Source organism: Schistocerca gregaria, chromosome 8, assembly GCF_023897955.1.
Source record: "Schistocerca gregaria isolate iqSchGreg1 chromosome 8, iqSchGreg1.2, whole genome shotgun sequence".
Taxonomy (NCBI): Eukaryota; Metazoa; Arthropoda; class Insecta; order Orthoptera; family Acrididae; genus Schistocerca; species Schistocerca gregaria.
This window is the reverse complement of record NC_064927.1, coordinates 278,607,879-278,626,556: the sequence shown is the minus strand read 5'-3', so window position 1 is coordinate 278,626,556 and position 18,678 is coordinate 278,607,879. Positions and strand designations below refer to the sequence as shown.

The following is an 18,678-nucleotide window of genomic DNA, read 5'->3' as shown; positions in this document are numbered from 1 at the left end:
ATACCATACCAGACTGTCAGAAGAACAGCGGCGGTAGCACAACCGGCTAAGGGGAAGACTACGAGGCGCGTGTGAAAAGTTCGGTGAATGGTCTTAGTATTACAAACAAAATACCATTACTGGCCATCAAAGCACTCACAATTAGCTACAACACACTTCCAATATCAGTTGGACATCTGTTGGACGCAATCAGCAACATCTCTTACGGAATGGCTCGAAGCGCCGTGGTCACGCGTTGTTGGGTGTCCGCAACGTCTGCAAATGTTCATGAACAATAGTGCTTATACTGTCTTTACTGTCCTCCCCCGGTAGCTGGCACAACAAAACTAAACAAAAAAAGCATAACGACAATAAAAATATTTAAAAAATTGAGAAAAAGGAAGATTTTGTTTTGTTTGTAAAGATAGCCCTAACCTTGATTTCCCATATTTCCCCTGGTATAGAGGCAGCTCTCTGGGGTAGGTTTAGTCAGGAGCCAACGCCTGAAGTGGACCAGATTTTTTTGTTATAGGATGAAAAGTGGCTGTGGCACTTGGTTTCTTAGTTCCATTTTATTAAAGGCTTTTCAAAAAGAAAAAAAAAGAAAAAAGAAAAAAAGAAAAAAAGTGGTCAGCCTGACAGACTGTCAATCCAAAGGGCCCGGGTTCGATTTCCGGCTGGGTCGGAGATTTTCTCCTCACAGGGACTGGGTGTTGTGTTGTCCTGATCATCGTCATTTCATTCTCAACGACGCGCAAGTCGCCGAAGTGGCGTCAAATCGAAAGACTTGCACCAGGCGAACGGTCTACCCGACGGGAGGCTCTCGTCACATGACATTTCATTTCACTGTCTATGCTTATCTTTCACTCTTATACTCTGACTCTCAAATACAGCCGCCGATCATCGACAAGCATCCATCTCACTCACGTCTCTGCAAAATGGAGCACAAAGTGGACCAACGTGTTAACATGAAATTTTACTTCAAATTAGGATGAAAAGGCGACGTAGATTCATGGAATGCCAGTGAAAGTGTACGGTGTTGAAACAGTGAGTAGAGAGTGTGTGTCCGAGTGGATTAAACGCATTACAGGCGGGACGAGCTGCGTTCAGGTCAACATGCACAACCTCAGACAACGCGGAATGAGTGCGACGGTGCTTGCGAATGGTCGGCGGTTGTCGTTGTGAATCACAACAGAAGACAGTGTAAGCACTACTGTTCACGAACATTCGCAGTTGTTGCGGATATCCACCAACGTGTGACCACGGTGTTTCGAGTGATTACATAAGAAGCGGGCACAGAGGACTTCCAAGAGCTTGACAACTGACGCCAGAAGTGTGTTGTAACTAATGATGACTGCCTTGCAGGCCAATAAAGATATTTTATGACTCTTGTTTCCTCTATTTCCTGAGACCATTCACCGAACTTTTCGGACGCACCTTACAGAACGCTACGTCTACCAAGTTCCACAGGATGCCCATTAAAGAATTTCCCAGCCATGAGCTTTAATAGTATCAAATGCAAGCGTCGTAGTGTGTTGGTTGAAGATCAAAATTAAAGAGTACCTAAACAGTGTTAGGTAAGGGCCCCATACCCAACATAGAAACTAATGACCGTAAAGCGTTTTGCGTTCTCCAGTTTGTTGTTGTTGTTGTGGTCTTCAGTCTTGAGACTGGTTTGATGCAGCTCTCCATGCTACCCTATCCTGTGCAAGCTTCTTCATCTCCCAGTACTTACTGCAACCCACATCCTTCTGAATCTGCGTAGTGTATTCATCTCTTGGTCTCCCTCTACGATTTTTACCCTCCACGCTGCCGTCCAATGCTAAATTTATGATCCCTTGATGCCTCAGAACATGTCCTACTAACCGTTCCCTTCCTTTTGTCAAGTTGTGCCACATATTCCCCTTCTCCCCAATTCTATTCAGTACTTCATCATTAGTTATGTGATCTACCCATCTAATCTTCAGCATTCTTCTGTAGCACCACATTTCGAAAGCTTCTATTCTCTTCTTGTCCAAACTATTTATCGTCCATGTTTTACTTCCGTACATGGCTACTCCATAAAAATACTTTCAGAAACGACTTCCTGGCACTTAAATCAATACTTGATGTTAACAAATTTCTCTTCTTCAGAAACGCTTTCCTTACCGTTGCCAGTCTACATTTTATATCCTCTCTACTTCGACCATCATCAGTTATTTTGCTCCCCAAATAGCAAAACTCATTTACTTCTTTAAGTGTCTCATTTCCTAATCTAATTCCCTCAGCATCACCCGACTTAATTCGACTACATTCCATTATCCTCGTTTTGCTTTTGTTGATGTTCATCTTATATCCTCCTTTCAAGACACTATCCATTCCGTTCAACTGCTCTTCCAAGTCCTTTGCTGTCTCTGACAGAATGACAATCTCATCGGCGAACCTCAAAGTTTTTATTTCTCCATGGATTTTGATACCTACTCCAAATTTTTCTTTTGTTTCCTTTACTGCTTGCTCAATATACAGATTGAATAACATCGGGGAGAGGCTACAACGCTGTCTCACTCCCTTCCCAACCACTGCTTCCCTTTCATGCCCCTCGACTCTTATAACTGCCATCTGGCTTCTGTACAAATTGTAAATAGCCTTTCGCTCCCCGTATTTTACCCCTGCTATCTTTAGAATTTGAAAGAGAATATCCCACTCGGCATTCTCAAAAGCCTTCTCCAAGCCCACAAATGCTAGGAACGTAGGTTTGCCCTTCCTTGATCTAGCTTCTATGATAAGTCGTAAGGTCAGTATTGCCTCACGTGTTCCAATATTTCTACGGAATCCAAACTGATATTCCCCGAGGTCGGCTTCTACCAGTTTTTCCATTCGTCTGTAAAGAATTCGCGTTAGTATTTTGCAGCAGTGACTTATTAAACTGATAGTTCAGTAATTTTCATATCTGTCAACACCTGCTTTCTTTGGGATTGGAATTATTATATTCTTCTTGAAGTCTGAAGGTATTTCGCCTGCCTCATACATCTTGCTCACCAGATGGTAGAGTTTTGTCAGGACTGACTCTCCCAAGGCCATCAGTAGTTCTAATGGAATGTTGTCTACTCCCGGGGCCTTGTTTCGACTCAGGTCTGTCAGTGCTCTGTCAAGCTATTCACGCAATATTGTATCTCCCATTTCATCTTCATCTACATCCTCTTCCATTTCAATAACATTGTCCTCATGTACATCGCCCTTGTATAGACCCTCTGTATACTACTTCCACCTTTCTGCTTTCATTCTTTGCTTAGAACTGGGTTCCCATCTGAGCTCTTGATATTCATGCAATTGGTTCTCCTTTCTACAAAGGTCTCTTTAATTTTCCTGTAGGCAGTATCTATCTTACCCCTAGTGAGATAAGCCTCCACATCCTTACATTTGTCCTCTAGCCACCCCTTCTTAGCCATTTTGCACTTACTGTCGATCTCATTTTTTAGGCATTTGTATTCCTTTTTGCCTGCTTTAATAACTGCAATATTATATTTTCTCCTTTCATCAATTAAATTCAATATTTCTTCTGTTAGCCAAGGAATTCAACTAGTCCTCGTCTTTTTACCTACTTGATCCTCTGTTGCCTTCACTACTTCATCCCTCAGAGCTACCCATTCTTCTTCTACTGTACTTCTTTCCCCCATTCCCATCAATTGTTCCCTTATGCTCTCCCTGAAACTCTGCGCAACCTCTGGTTCTTTCAGTTTATCCAGGTCCCATCTCCTTAAATTCCCACCTTTTTGCTGTTTCTTCAGTTTTAATCTACAGTTCATTACCAATAGATTGTGGTCCACATCTGCCCCTGGAATTGTCTTACAATTTAAAACCAGGTTCCTAAATCTCTGTCTTACGATTATATAATCTATTTGATACCTTCTAGTATCTCCAGGATTCTTCCAAATATACATCCTTCTTTCATGATTCTTGAACCAAGTGTTAGCTATGATTAAGTTATGCTCTGTGAAAAAATCTACCAGGCGGCTTCCTCTTTCATTTCTTACCCCCAATCTATATTCACCTATGTTTCCTTTTCTACCTTTTCCTACTCTTGAATTCCAGTTACCCATGACTATTAAATTTTCGTCTCCCTTCACTACCTGAATAATTTCTTTTATCTCATCATACATTTCTTCAATTTCTTCATCATCCGCAGAGCTAGTTGTCATATAAACTTGTACTACTGTAGTAGGCGTGGGCTTCGTGTCTATCTTGGCCACAATAATGCGTTCACTATGCTGTTTGTAGTAGCTTAGCCGCACTCCTATTTTTGTATTCATTATTAAACCTACTCCTGCATTACCCCTATTTGATTTTGTGTTTATAATCCTGTATTCACCTGACAAAAAGTCTTGTTCCTCGTGCCACCGAACTTCACTAATTCGCACTATAACTTTAACCTATCCATTTCCCTATTTAAATTTTCTAATTTACCTGCCTGATTAAGGGATCTGACATTTCAGGCTCCGATACGTAGAACGCCAGTTTTCTTTTTCCTGATAACGACGTCCTCTTGAGTAGTCCCCGCCCAGAGATCCGAATGGGGGCTTATTTTACCTCCGGAATATTTCACCCAAGAGAACGCCATCATCATTTATCCATACAGTAAAGCTGCATGTACTCGGGAAAAATTACGGCCGTAGTTTCCCTGTGCTTTCAGCCGTTCGCAGTACCATCACAGCAAGGCCGTTTTGGTTAGTGTTACAAGGCCAGGTCAGTCAATCATCCACACTGTTGCCCCTGCAACTACTGAAAAGGCTGCTGCCCCTCTTCAGGAACCACACGTTTGTCTGGCCTCTCAACAGATACCCCTTCGTTGTGGTTGCACCTACGGTACGGCCTCTTTATCCCTGAGGCACGCAAGCCTCCCCACCAACGTCAAGGTCCATGATTCATGGGGAAGTTTACTGAGAGTGAATCTAATTCACACACGGATGTTGTATTTTGCGTTTTACTGTTTGGTAAGAGTGAATCTGTAATTTCAGTTCAACGTGTGTTTCGTTTAAAGTTTAATTGTGAGTCTCTATGTGACACGGGCATCCGCCGATGGTATAGTCAGTTCGAAGGGGGCCGGATATGTGTATAAAGATCAAAGTACGGGACAACCAAAAATGTTTGAAGGGGATTTTGATCGTGTCAGACCACCTTATTCGTATCTTCGTAGTCCTAAGAAGTCTGTTCAAAAAGAACGTCTTGGACTTCAGTTGTCAAAGAGGACAGTTTGGAAACTTTTAAGGAAACTTTTAAGCATGTTTCCATACCAGTTACAGTTAGTATATGCTTTAAAGCCAGGTGACTACAGTGTACATTGTAACCTTGCAAGTAATGTGTTGGTGCGGGGAGATGACTTTGTTGATCTTATAGTGTTCAGTGGTGAGACAACTTTTCGCCCAAGTGGAAAGCAATATATCTATAATGGTCGTATTTGTGGTCCAAACATCCTCATGAAATCGTACAGTGTCAAAACACGCCGCAAAATTAAACGTTGTCTGTGCTGTATTGTGACACCAAGTGTACGGACCACTTTTTAGCTGAAGCTACTGTAACAGGGATGGCTTATCTGCATATAATGCAACAATGGCACTGTCCCCAACTAGAAGGTGAACTCGAAAACTTTATTTACCAACAGGATGAATCCACTGCCTATTGCCACCTCTTTGTTCGAGAGTGGTTGAACGTCAAAGTCCCTAACCGCTGGATGGGTCGTAATGGTTAGTACGAGAGAGCTCTTATCCGATGACACCTCGTTGATACGACCTCACCCGATCGGACTTTTTCCTTTGGGACTGTATAAGACGTCGTGTGTACATTCCACCACTATCTAATAGTTTGTCAGAGTTGAGACACACTATTGAACAGGGTATTGCTTCCATCACTCCGGACTTGTTAAACAAAGTATGGGAAGAATTGAATTTATAACATAAGGAATAGATACTAAAAATTTGTAAGAAAAACTAGGTAATTTGACTTTCAGTTTGAAGTATGATTTGTTGCAATATACCTCTGAAGCTGGGATGCCCTTTCATGGGCATCGTGTACGTTCATACTTCAGAAGACAAGTTACGATGTGTGGTGCAGGAGACTTCTGGTATTAATGTCTGCTCCCGAATTCCTGTGTTTCATTCGCGAATGGTGCGTGAAAGAAAGTGCGTAAACTTTCGTATGCACACTATTACGTTACCTGGCTCTTCAGGAAAAGCACGCTCTCGGATTTTCAAGAGAACCATTCGTGACACACAGCGCAGCTCTTCTGCGTCTACCACTGGAGTTTGTTGAGGTTTCCCGTGATGCTCTCTCACAGTCTGATCGATCCCGTAACGAAACGAGCTATTTTTTCCACGCATCTTCTCTCTCCCTATTATATTAATCTGACTTGGTGAGGATACCATACTGATGATCGATGAAACAGACAAAGATTTTTCTCAGCAACTTCTTTCAGCCGGTCTTGGTGGCCGTGCGGTTTTAGGCGCTTCAGTCTGGAACCGCGGGACCGCTACGGTCGCAGGTTCGAATCCTGCCTCGGGCATGAATGTGTATGATGTCCTTAGGTTATTTAGGTTTAAGTAGTTCTACGTTCTAGGGGACTGATGACCTCAGCTGTTAAGTACCATAGTGCTCAGAGCCATTTGAGCCATTTTTTTAACTTCTTTCACGCGTGAATTACATTTCCTTAAAATTCAATGAAAGGTTGTTAAAACCTTCAGAAGGAGCATTAGGCAGCGACTGTTTGAAACAGGCGTAAGGAAACTAGAAAAAGGCTAGGTTTTGAGAGATAAAATAGTGAAGGCACAAGAGGATTAAAAAGACCCAAGCATGCCAAATTTAAAAGAACGCAAAATCCCGAAGGTTGCAAAGCTTTGCAGAAGTTCGAAATATAAGGCGTGCTTCAATGCGAGATGCTTTTAATAATTTCCACGATGAAACTCTGTCTCGAAATCTGGCAGAAAAGCCAAAGAGATTAGCCGGCCGCTGTGACCGAACGTTTCTAGGCGCTTCAGTCTGGAACCGCACGACCGCTACGGTCGCAGGTTCGAATCCTGCCTCGGGCATGCATGTGTGTGATGTCCTTAAGTTCGTTAGGTTTAAGTAGTTCTAAGTTGTAGGCGACTGATGACATCAGAAGTTAAGTCGCATAGTGCTCAGAGCCATTTGAACCAACGGAAAAACTGAGTATAGCCGATTTCGGGGAATGTCAGTTTGGGTTCCAAAGAAACGGAGGAACAAGTGAGCAATACTGACTCTACGACTTATTCTAGAAGATACGTTAAAGAGAGGCAAGTCTACGTCTATGGGATTTGTAGATTTAAAGAAAGCTTTTGCGAATTTCGATAGAAATACCAACTTGAAGTTCTTCGATCGGCTTCATGGAACCTCTGGGGACGAGATGGAAGAAAGCGTTTCACGTGTAAGCTCTGAAATCAAAGAAAATCAATTTGACTGATGGAATTACAATTAACTGTTTTAATTATTCTTTTTTAGGGAAAGATTGACTAGACCAACAAACAGGATATAAGGTTTGCGGAGCATCGGAAGCGTACTTAATGGCTCTGAGCACTATGGGACTTAACATCTGTGGTCATCAGTCCCCTAGAACGTAGAACTAACTAAGGACATCACACACATCCACGCCCGAGGCAGGATTCGAACCTGCGACCGTAGCAGTCGCGCGGTTCCGGACTGCGCGCCTAGAACCGCTAGACCATCGCGGCCGGCAAGCGTACTTAGTGTAAGAAAATCAAATGTGTATAATTTGAGCGAGTGCAGCTGACTTTCTTGGAATATGCACAAGAAAAGAATTTTTCAGCACGACTGTTATAGATGTATTGCGCATGAAGGAGTTTCAGAATAAACAATTTCATCAGTATGCCGCACAAGAGGTGAGCCAAGATGAAAAAAATTACAGTTTGTCCGCCTCCAGGGCTTTTAGTGTGTTTTCCGAGTGCTCTATACTGCTCGGCTGAGCATAAATATTTATGAGTGCGCTTCTGCGCTTAAAATTTAATGGAAGTCTTGTGGCAGCAGCTAAGAAACAGCGCTTGTACCGACAACAACAACGGGAACAACAACACTGCTAAGCAAATGGCGAGACCGTGGAAATTTTATTGCGCCAAGCGAAGAAGGAGAGAACTTTTACTACCATGAGGCTAGGAGGTCATTTTGGGTCACTTTGAGAGAGGTGATTGCCTGACGTCAAAGCTGTGATGACATGAGTCAAAACTACTGCGCTCATAACATACACAGCACAGTGAAGCGAGAGCTTAATGTAGGCAATTGAAACATTTGTAAGTGTTAGTTGGGAACATTGTAACGAGTGTCAGTTAATTCTTTCATTAATGTTTACGTATGCATAACACCCAAGATCTTAGTTACGGTCACGATTCCACTCGACGGAAGTAGTCGTACTTTTGATGAACAGCGTTCTGTGATCCGATTTGAGCTGTCTGAAAGTTTACAACCGCCAGAAATATTCTCTCGGTTGAACAAAAAATACGGCAGTAGTTGCACGAGCCATACGAGATTATACGAGTGGGCGGAAAAGCTTGAAGCTGGCTGTAAAAGTGTAACTGACGAGCCCCGCTCCCAGACTTCCAGTATCAGCATCGACCTCAGAGATGCAAGGTCGTATTGATTCACTGATCCAAGAAGACCGACGACTTAAAGGCGAACATATACACTGGTGTGCTACACTTAGGAAAGAAAGTAACTTCCGCGTCATATGTCGCTGCCAAGTAATATAGCCGGATGAAACATGGCCCGTACATAGAAAGAACTATTTTAGTATAGCACAATAAGTAAATGAAAGAAATGTGGAATAAGACGAACAGAATTGACACTTTTATTTAGTGATAATAATTAAATTGGAGTTAGCGGGATTCATGATGGTTTCCTGGTCCTTACAAAAGGCGAGACGTGGTTGTTAATAAGGTGAACAACGTGGGCAGCAGTGTTCCCATTGTGGTCACGAGGTTGGCAAGGAGTAATGTGGTAGGACGTTCCGGTTGACAGTTTCTGCACGCATGTGGAAGTGCTGTGTGATGTCTTCCCATCGCATTTCACTCGTACTCGATGGGACTTCCGTTGGATGAACGGGTAGGCCAATTCAATGGCAGAAAATGCTTCAATACCACGAGTTCCTCCAGCTGCGCTCTTTGACGCGGTCGTGCATTGTCAAAAAAGGAAAGAAAAAAAGAAGAAACAAAACAAAACAACGGAGAAATGCGAGTCGGATACGCTTTCTGAGCATTCCATATTAAGTTAATTAAGTTCCGCCCCGGAAATCGAGAACCTGTATCGCTCATGGGGATTCCTAAACGTTCGAGAATGCTTTAATATTAAGTTAAATGTTTCTGTCTAACATTGCATTAGCTGTTGTAATTTTCCAATTATTTCATTAATTTTTGTGTTATCTTAACATATTGTGCTAATTGGCAAATGTTGGTGCATTGACTTCAACTATTGTCGCATTTGCGGATGTCTCCAGGGAAGGAAACGGTACATATCTGGTCTGGAACCGCGAGACTGCTACGGTCGTAGATTCGAATCCTGCCTCGGGCATGGATGTGTGTGATGTCCTTAGGTTAGTTAGGTTTAAGTAGTTCTAAGTTCTAGGGGACTGATGACCTCAGAGGTTAAGTCCCATAGTGCTCAGAGCCATTTGAACCATTTTTTTTGGTACCGCTGGCCATAGTGCTATTGCTGCTACACAAATGTCGAATGGTTCTGTTAAATGCTTCAGCGGGTGTTTTTTATCATATCGGAATCCGACCCCAAAGAATGGAAGTCCAGTCCTGTGTCAGTTCGAGTATTACTTTGGTTGAAAGACTTCAGATACTGGACGTATGGGTGTGATTGTCAGGGAATGTTGGTATGTAGCCGGCCGCTGTGGCCGAGCGGTTCTAGGCACTTCAGTCCGGAACCGCGCTGCTGCTACGGTCGCAGGTTCGAATCCTGCCTCGGGCATGGATGTGTGTGATGTCCTTAGGTTATTAAGGTTTAAGTAGTTCTAAGTTCTAGGTGACTGATGACCTCAGAAGTTAAGTCCCATAGTGCTCAGAGCCATTTGTTGGTATCTGCAATGAGTAATTCCTAATGGATCTGTTATGCTAGTAGCGGCATGGCGCAGTAGTTGAAAAGCCTTTCATCTGTCACAACTAGATAGCAAATGCCTCGTTCACATAGCGTCTGGTTACTTCACTTCATCGTAGCGCAGTCAGTTAGCATGAAAGATTTGTAAAAGCACTGACAGAAAGGAAAATCCCAAAACTAAGAAGCACCTGTCAAATATAAACGAAAATTCCCACAATGAGATTTTCATTCTGCAATGGAGTGTGCGCTGATATGAAACTTCCTGATGGATTAAAACTGTGTGCCGGATCGAGACTCGAACTCAGAACCTTTGCATTTCGCGGGCAAGTGCTCTACTAACTGAGCTACCCAAGCACGACTCACGCCCCGTCCTCAGCTTTACTTCTGCCAGTACCTCGTCTCCTACCTTCCAAACTTTACAGAAGCTCTCCTGCGTACCTTGCAGAACTAGCACTCCTGGAAGAGAGGCAAATGTCCTGAGTTCGAGTCTTGGTCCGGCACACAGTTTTAATCTGTCAGGAAGTTTCATATCAGTGCACGCACACTCCCCTGCAGAGCGAAAATCTCATTCTGGAAACATCCCCTAGGTTTTAGCTAAGCCATGTCTCCGCAATATCCTTTCTTCCTGGAGTGCTAGTTCTGCAAGGTCCGCAGAAGAGCTTCTGTTAAGTTCGGAAGGCAGGAGACGAGGTACTGGCAGAACTGAAGCTGTGAGGACGGGTTGTGAGTCATTCTTGGATAACTCTGATGGTAGAGCACTTGCCCGCGAAAGGCAGAGGTGCCGAGTTCGAGTCTCGGTCCGGCAGACAGTTTTAATCTGTCAGGAAGTTTGATAAACGAAAGTTGGTAGGTGTGTTTCTGCACCTGAAAGATGTCTACTCAGATTCTCGCCAGTCGCATAAGAGGACTGTAGAAGCGTCACTATGAGGACGCAAATCATTTTTTCTTTAAATTCTCTCTGTAACGATAGTGAGCGTTAGTTAACTTTGAGATTGTACGTCGTGAGTTGATGTTAGTGACGAATGCATTTAAGGCGACGAAAACGCCATTATCAACAGCTCACTGGGTTTGAACGAGGTCGAGTAGTAATACTACGAGAAGCTGTCTGTTTCTTCCGCGATATTACAAAAAGACGTCGCATGAATGTAGCCACTGTACATAATTGATGGCAGCGCTGGTCTGGCGATGGTTGGCCAAAAGAAGAGTGGGCTCCGTAGGTCATGTGGCACTTCTGAGAAGGAAGACAATAGTGTTCGGCCTATGACTGTGGCACAGCGTACTACGTCTACCGAAGCAACGTGAGCAGCAGTTGGCGACGCAGTGACACTGCGAACTGTTACGCGTCGGTCGCTTCTAAGACGGTTTCGAGCCAAACACCCTGTAGCATGCATTCCACTGGCCCTAAACCACCGCAATTTGTGACTTTAGGCTCCTGTCAAGCGACTGCCCAGTGGAGGGTGGAGTGAAGGTCTGATTTTTGTGCTGATAAAAGCTAGTTCTGCCTCGGTGCCAGTGACGGCAGTGTGTTGGTTAAAATGAGGCCAGGTGAGCGTCTGCCACCAACCTGTCTGCGACGTGAGGATCTCAGGTTTCAGAAGAAGAAAATGTGCATGCTGAACTGCCACTAGTTGAAGGTGACAGTGAAGATGCTAGATGTGTGCTACTGGTAAAGACGGAATATCATTCCTCATTCTATGAATGCTGTAATTTATGACTAGAATTATCTGTCACCTTATTTATGTCATTTCATTGTAAACTAGCCATATTCGTTACTGTTTTTGTGGAATAAAGAAAAAAGGTTAGCTGGACCTACACCTCGGGTGATGGTCTAGCGTGAGATTTCGTATGACAGCAGGAGCGATCTCGTGGTTACCCCACGCACCCTTATTGCAAGTTTCTATGTCACTGTAGGAATTCGACCAGCTTTGCTACTATTCATGAACAGCATTCCAGGGGGTGTTTTGCAACACGATAACGTTAGCCCACATACCGCTGTTGTAACGGAAAACGCTCTGCACGGGGTTGACACGTTTCTTTGGTCTGCTCCATGATCACTCTGTCTCCCGTCGAGGACATAAGTAATGACAATTCCAAAATCACCCATAAGCAGCGTTAACCGCCTCCATATTGACCAAGCAATTGTAAAAGGCGTGTAGCACTATCCCACAGACTGACATACAGCACCTGTACGACGCAAAGCACGCACATTTCTGCGTTTCCATTCAACATTTCGTCGGATACACAGGATATTAATGTACCAGTATTTCACGATTGGAATGGCTTTTCTCGCTCTTACATTTACCTGAGAACTTGAAACGCTGTTCTGTTAAATATCTAAGCTAGACAAATGTATCCCCGAAATTTCGATTACTCTATGTTGATTATTTCTCGGTTTTAGGAATTTTTTTTCCGTCAATGCAATATACACGAACCTCCCTCTATTACTGTAAACTATAAAAATCCTTGCAGGCGTTCCTGAGACTTTTGTCTGTTGACGAATGCAGTATACGGTTATAATAGCAAAAGGATATTTTTAGTGTGGAATGATTACAAATTAATAATTTTCGTTTTTTCCATTTCTTTTACTATGTAACCTTGCTTCTTGCCGTATACAGGCGCTGGAACTTTAATAGTGGCAACTATTTCTTTACAGATCGTAAAAAATAGATACGTGTCTGAAAGTGTTACTGACCTTCAAAGTAGTCACCACCATTGTGTATAACTCTTTGACAGTTCGAGCGGCGCAATCTATCGCCCAACGAATTTGTAGCAGTTCTGAAGCGAATGCCGTGAAGTGTTTCCTTCAGTTTGGAAATCGAGTTGAACTTACGAGGGCTTAACTCAGGGGAGAGCAGGAGGTGGTATAGCAATTACCAACTCCATCGGTCAAGCAAATCATTAACAGCTTGCACTGTACGTGCGTGAGCATTGTCGTGCAAAATGATGGTTGCCAGTCATTGTGAAACTGAACTCTTTCGCCATGTGCTGCTATTCAGACTTGACTTCACCCCTGACTTTATTGTTATGAATAACATTGCACGACCGCATCGAGCAGCGCAGGTGGAGGAGCCCTGGGAAGTAGAGGATCTTTGGCGAATGGACTGGCCTGTCAGTTCCCTCGACTTAAATATCATCGTACTGAAGCACGTGGACATGCACCAATGATCATCCAGCAGTTGTCAACCACTCTTGTAGAGGAATGGAACGCCCCTCCACAAGGCCTCCTTATCAACATTGCAGCCAGCATGGGAGCACGTAGGAGAGCAGGCATTGCTCTAGTTTGTTATCACACTATTTCCCAACAACAAGGAACCGAGAAGGGAACTGCGCCTGGTTATAAATATTAAAGCAGTCAGCCACGAGAATTTACCAAAATATCTCGGTATTAAGCTAGATCGCAGCATGATTTTCAGCCAACACCTAACTGATACTGCCCAAAAGTTAAAGACGAGAAATAACCTGCTCAACAGACTGGCAGGCACCATTTGGGGTTGTGATGCTGCCACTCTACGAACTGCTGAACTGGCACTGGTGGACAGCGCTCCAGAATACTGTGCCCCAGTCTGGAGCCGAAGCCTGCACGCCAAAAAAGTGGATGTACAACTAAATGCCACTCTGAGAACCATCACCGGCACTCTCAGGCCAACCCCTGTTGAATGGCTTCCGGGGCTTGCAAACACCGTTCCAGCTTCCATACGTATAGAGAAAGCAACCCATCACATAGTGGAAAAAATTGGAGCAAACCCAAGGCTTCCCATACATGCCGACAGGGGCGGACCCACGAGACTCATGTCCAGGAAACCTATCGTCTGGAGTAGAACATTGGGCACAGAGGGTCTAGATGCTGAATGGAAGAATGCATGGTAGGGTCTGAGAAGACGCGTCGTGGAAAACCATCACCTAATCCATGATCCAACCAAAAAGATTGAAGGCTTCAATCTCAACAGGAAACACTGGTCGGCTCTCAACAGGTTTCGCTCGGGAGTTGGACGATGCAGACAGCAAACAATCAAATGGGGCTATACAGACGATTCGTGTTGTGACTGTGGCGAGGTACAAACAGTGAACCATCTTCTGGTTAAAAAATGGTTCAAATGGTTCTGAGCACTATTGGACTTAACATCTGAGGTCATCAGTCCCCTAGAACTTAGAACTACTTAAACTTAACTAACCTAAGGACACCACACACATCCATGTCAGAGGTAGGATTCGAATCTGCGACCGTAGCAGTCTCGCGGTTGCGGACTGAAGCGCCTAGAACCGCACGGCCACCGCGGCCGGCTCCGTCTTCTGGTTTGTAACGTTAATGGTTTCAGAGACGGCTCTCTAATGTCGCTCCACAAGTTAACGGACAATGCTAGAAAATGGCTCCGTAATCCTACTGTTATTGTGCAATTAATTGTTTTCAATTTATGTGTTTCTTGTTCCATTTAATGCAACAATGTAGTTTCCCTGACATAATTGTAATGTAATAACTTATATAATTTGTTTCCACATTCTACGTTCCAAACGTTTATTGTGATTTATATTAATCTTATTTGTTCTTTGTAAAATGTATCTGGCAGATCGAACGAGAAATAAATTAATAACGCTATTTACAGCATAAATCGCGGTGACTTCAGTATAATTATTGTCTTTGATAATTCTGTCATTTCTGTTCGTCTCATTGGGTATTTGTTTCAGCTAACTTCTTCTTATGCAGGAGTTCAAAAAATGGTTCAAATGACTGTAAGCACTTTTGGACTTAACATCTGCGATCATCAGTCCCGTAGATTTAGAACCTCTTAAATCTAACTAACCTAGCTAGCCGTTGTGGCCGAGCGGTTCTAGGCGCTTCAGTCCGCAACCGCGCTGCTGCTACGGTCGCAGTTTCGAATCCTGCATCGGGCATGGATGTGTGTGCTGTCCTTAGGTTAGTTAGGTTTAAGTTGTTCTAAGTCTAGGGGACTAATGACCTCAGATGTTAAGTGCCATAGTGCTCAGAACTATTTGAACCTAACTAACCTAAGAACATCACACACATCCATGCCCGAGGCAGGATTCGAACCTGCGACCGTAGCAGCAGCGCGGTTCCGGACTGAAGCGCCTAGAATCGTTGAGCCACAGAAGCCGGCTATGCAGTAGAAGTTCTTATGTATCCATATTGAGATTTTCACTCTGCAGCGGAGTGTGCGCTGATATGAAACTTGCTGGCAGATTAAAACTGTGTGCCCGACCGAGACTCGAACTCGGGACCTTTGCCTTTCGCGGGCAAGCGCTCTACCAACTGAGCTACCGAAGCACGACTCACGCCCGGTACTCACAGCTTTACTTCTGCCAGTACCTCGTCTCCTACCTTCCAAACTTTACAGAAGCTCTCCTGCGAACCTTGCAGAACTAGTGCTTCTGAAAGAAAGGATATTGCGGAGATATGGCTTAGCCACAGCCTGGGGGATGTTTCCAGAATGAGATTTTCACTCTGCAGCGGAGTGTGCGCTCATATGAAACTTCCTGGCAGATCCGTAAGTTTTACACACCAGTTAGATGAAAAAGTGGGGCAAGGGAGAGTACATTCCATGATTCAAAACAAAGTGAGCTACATTAACACTTTCGGTTTTTTTTTTTTTTTTTTTTTTTTCTCAGAGAGCTTACTGTGTATCATTTCAGTAGGCGAGATGCTACACTTTTGCACAGGATTTTTACGTGTGGTGGAGGTTGGGTACATGTTTTTCACTCCGAGTCCGAGCGTCAAAGCAATACGTGGAGGCACTCTGAGTCACCTGTCCATGAGAATTTCAAAACACAGCCATCGGCTGGTAACGTCATATAAACCACCTCACACAGCACCCATTGTCGATTTTCGGAGGAGTAACGAATTAGCAACAACTGGTGCTCGTACTGCCCAAGTGTGAGTGGGTAGAAAGCGAAGTCTGGGCTGAAGAGGAAGTATGCGGGATGGCAAAGGAAAGGCATGATTGTTCTTCAAGGCACCAATCGACCTCATGCGGCGCTGCTGACTCTGGGAACTATTGACAAAGTGATCTTGGGTATTAACAACCTCTTCAGTTGTATTTAGTCCGTCATTGTTGGATCACTACCGGTTTCGTGGCACTAAAGTCACATCTTCAGGTGAAAGCATGACTAAAACATTAGGGCGGAAAAACTCGGAATCGCTTTACCCAATATTCGGAATCTGGCTGTATTTATTCTGTGGCATACCCTCTTTTAGTGGTATTTTGTTCTGGCGGACAACGAATGTAGGATAAAAAGATTCCGATCTTTTCCACTCCAATGTTCTAGTCATATGTTCACCTGAAGATGAGGCTTTTACTGCCGCGAAATCGGTAGTGATCCAATAATAAAGGACTAAATACATTTGAAGTGGTTATTAATATCCAAGACGATAATTCATAGCTGTGTTTGTCTGCACTACTGGCAACAAGAGTTGAGCGCTCCTGCGTAAGTCCCTTAACAGTGCTGAGTGTGACTGTTCGGTTCAATAAATGAGGTAAAGAAAGAAATACAAAACTGACTTCGATAGCAAGACACAGAAATCTTTACTGGAAAGAAAAGCAGACTCGTAAGAAGGTAGGCCAACTGCCTGGAAGTTGGTGTAGATTAAAAAAAAAAGCGGATTGGTGTAATAAAACGTTTTACTGTACAGCAGTTTGTCTGCTTACGTCCCTAATGACTCTCGTATAGTACAGATGGAGTGTCTCCAGAGGGTTGGTATTGATAAGTATTGCTGATATACCCTGTGCCAGTTACAGGTGTTAGCGTCCGGATCAAATACTGGCCAGACGTAAAACAAATGTTCTGCGTCAGTAACACGTTGTTACACTCGCAGCGCGTTTCAATGGCCATGCCATCACTATCACATCCATTTATTGAAGCTTGTTTGCTGACTAGTAATACTACGTGAAAGTAACTTGTTACCTTGCAGTGGTAAAAGTAGCATAAGACTTGCTCTGTTCCGCCTTGCCGCGTCACGTGTCTTTCAATGTATGCGTGTAGACTGAGTCACCCCACTTATTTCCCGAACGTTTCATAATATCTATACGAGGTTTTTGAGAGGTAATAGATGCAAAGGGGCATGTGAGTTTGTTGCTTGGCTTCTGGATTTCTCTTGTATTAAACGAGATAATGAAGCAATATGCGTTTGTTAAATACAGTGACATTTTTGGTTAACGCCATTCTAAAGCTACCGCAAAGGTAAATACACTGAAAGACCACTTGTTAATGTTGGAGTCGAAACTTTTCACGAATGTATCTGACAACTGTGTAACAACTAAGAGAGAGAGAGAGAGAGAGAGAGAGAGAGAGAGAGAGAGGCAGAGGGAGAGAGAAGGCCGACAGAATTTGGAATTTTTTCGTAAGGCCAGATGGGACCAAACTGCTGAGGTCATCGGTTCCTAAGCCTACACACTACTTAATCTTTCTTAAACTAACTTACGCTATGGATAACACACACACACACACACACACACACACACACACACACACACGTCCGAGAGAGGACACGAGCCTCCGACGGGGGCAGCCGCACGAACCGTGACAAGGCGTCCTTGACTGCGCGGCAAAGGCCGACAGAAATCGTTACTGTGCTGTATACAGCGCATAATCCATAGCGGGACTGTCATGACAGACTGGATTACTTCTTGTAACTTCGCGTTCTTGGACGTCACAATGCGATTTCATGGATACTAACAGCACAACAACATCTGCAACATAATATCTTCCTGCGTGTATTTCAAATATAAAATGGACACAAAGAAAGGAATCTGGCAACAGTGCTGAGCCGTGTCGCGAATCGACTTATCGCACCAGTCTTCCGTGCACGTTTATTTTAGGCTAGAAGGCGTCCTCCGGAAGCTTGTAAGTGGTCTCTGGCGAGGTGGTTCTCTCGCAGACGACGAGGCAAGTGGTACCTGGCAGGAAAACTCGTGGGGCGTGCGAAGCACCAGGCGGTCCGGGGTTGGCGGCTGCGCTTTTGACGACGGATGTGAGAGACGCGGTCCGCGGTAGGTGGCGGTATCGCGGGAAAAGCGGCCTTTTATTCCGCGGCCTAAGGACTGATTTAGCAGACCAACGTCTGTGCCAGATTTCTTCTCTACGTGCTAACATGGGCAGCAGCCTGCATGTTTACGTTTTTCCATCAATACCCGATGAGGAGCTTTGAAGTGGTGCAGCAGTTCTATTGTAGTAATACAATTACTACACGTCACACCGGGAAAGTGTCTTGAAAGGTGCGGTAACTTGGATAATGCTCATTAACTGGGCGGATCTCTGAGACAAGCCGATACAGCTACCTTCCGGTGGATGTTGGGACAACAGATGTTATATTTCTATACAGTAATCGAAACACCATCACATACACACTACTGGCCATTAAAATTGATACACCACGAAGATGACGTGCTAGAGACGCGAAATTTAACCCATAGGAAGAAGATTCTGTGATATGAAAATGATTAGCTTTTCAGAGCATTCACACAAACTTGGCGCAGGTGGCGACACCTACAACGTGCTGACGTGAGGAAAGTTTCCAACTGATTTCTCACACTCAGACAGTAGTTGACAAGCGTTGCCTGGTGAAACGTTGTTGTGATGCCTCGTGTAAGGAGG

The 18,678-nt window shown here is 44.1% G+C and overlaps 1 non-coding gene across 1 annotated transcript; it reads right to left on the bottom strand.

Moving 5' to 3' along the window:
* Nucleotides 1-15,281: 15,281 nt before the first annotated feature.
* On the bottom strand, nucleotides 15,282-15,356 carry Trnas-cga (transfer RNA serine (anticodon CGA)). Its single transcript has one exon. It is a non-coding gene; the product is annotated as a tRNA-Ser (tRNA).
* Between the last annotated feature and the right edge of the window lie 3,322 nt (nucleotides 15,357-18,678).